The sequence below is a fragment of the Corylus avellana genome, chromosome ca1, assembly GCF_901000735.1.
Source record: "Corylus avellana chromosome ca1, CavTom2PMs-1.0".
Taxonomy (NCBI): Eukaryota; Viridiplantae; Streptophyta; class Magnoliopsida; order Fagales; family Betulaceae; genus Corylus; species Corylus avellana.
The window spans coordinates 13133590-13135756 of record NC_081541.1 but is presented as its reverse complement, the minus strand read 5'-3'; positions in this window follow the sequence as shown (position 1 = coordinate 13135756).

Sequence of the window (2167 nt, the reverse complement as noted above, 5' to 3'; positions counted from 1 at the left end):
TTTTTTTTGTTTTAATTTTAAGGATAAAATTGTAACTTTACAATAGACCAAGTCATCAACTATGTCACATATGAAATTTCTATCAAATAGCTAACAATTGGGACCATTTAAAGATCAGATAGCTTATCTCATTAATCTTTTTGAGGCCAAAATATGAGTTTGGTACAAGTGAAAACCAACCAAATAAGCAATTTTCCATGGAAACATGCTTGAATAGATAATTGAGGTTGTACAATTTTGTTGGGCTCGCCAGCTGTTAGAATCCTTGATTGAAGAGATTTGGCAGTTAATGGTATGTTTTGGTGGGGGATCTCTTGCTCCTATGTGCTTCATTCATGGTAGCCAAAATACAACATCTGTTCCACTATAATATATATATATATACATTATATACAATGTAATCAATAGCAGCAAGAAACTTTGAGTTTTTCAATTATTTGACATTAATGGGGAAGAGGACGTGACAGCCACTTAATTTCTTAGCTAACAAGCAAGCAACGCATCATGTGTTAAAACTAAGAAAACGTGTCAGCACCAATTGATCTCCAACCGTCGGATACGATTGTTTTGTCTGAGAGTAAAGGATTGATTGGTTCTCAGAGAGAAATTTGAAGAAAGCAGATACCAAGTTTTAGAGAGGGAAGGTCATTTGGAATAACACTTGTACAATTCAATCAATTCCTATCGGGTTTACTCCAATTAATCCCGGTGATACATTAATTATACGGATATTAATACAATTAACATGGTATGCCACGCCCTATGAAAACATTAGACATTATTACTGTCGGTGTTAACTACTCCCGTAAATGAGTACACCCTAGATAAGGATACTAACTTAAATATTAAAAGTTTTTTTACAAGAACCCTCTTTTCAGAGGCAGAACCACCCTTGGCCTTGGAGAGTCCCTAGCCCCCCAAGCCAAGGGGTGGTCCCCTAAAAAAATTAAAAATTAAAAAATTAAAAATTAGATTTTGACCCTATTCTAAATTCTTTTTTTTTTTTTTTTAATTTTTACTCTCAAACTCAATATTTAGTTCTGCCCCTGTCACTTTTGGGAGGTGTTTTTCTAATAAATTTTCTTTCTGTTTTACAAATTACACATGACCCATCCACCGTCACATCAATGAATCCAATCGCGCACCGAATGAGACTTGACTTGAGAGGGGTATGGACAGTTAATTAATGCCAAACCCATGAGAATCCAAAAAATGACCAAATTTCCCAACCTGCTCAACTCATGCTGCTGATAAGTTTTTTTTTTTTTTTTTTTTTTTTTTTTTTTTTTTTCTACTTTTTTAATTTTTTTACCTTATCTTCAACTGACCCTGGCTAACTAAACCTACGAAAGAGATTAGGTGACTTAATTGTTGGTTAGGTTGCATTGTAAAAGCAACCAAACCAACAATTGGTAGTATCCGATTCCTCTCACAGTCTCAGTCCCGTGGTCGTGTGGAAAAACAAAAATTTTCACCGCAATGCATATCAACTGTAATTCCCTGGTGTTTTAACTTTTTTTAACTGTGGGCAGGCACACGTTTTGTTTCTCGTAATGGTCACGATAATGTTTGTCCCGCGGGAAACTCAATGGGGGTCCCATTGCCCGAACCCAACGGCACGCCAAACTTGATCCCCACACGTCTTTTTATTTTCTTTTGTTTTATGCTAATTTTAGGGATTCCAAATTTCCAATCCTCGCGCTCACGGTCACAATCACGGTCACGGGTAGGCCGACGAGGACGCCACGTGGAACCTTACTCTTTATTTTCTTCTCTTCCGCGAGAATCTTCATCTTATATTTCTTAAGCATACGATGTTGCAATGTGTGTGAAATGGACTAAAGTAGGTCAAACTGAAATTACGGATTTGACTTAAAGCCCCCGCGGATGTGGTGACACGTCGGACAACGAGACCTTAATTATCTAACATTATTGAGCTCAAATTTATTAATTTATAATTTTTATATTTCCATTTAAGACCATCTGAAACGTGTTATTTTAGTTTTTAATTTTAATTTTTAATTTAGAGCGTTGGCATAGACTTGTTCATATAGAAGTGGGCCAGTTTGGAACGCGTAGTTGTAAACAGACTAGGATTCGTTTCAGTCATCAAAAAGCTAATCAGTGATGGCAGTTGGGTTGGACTTTTCTACTATTTTATGACTTC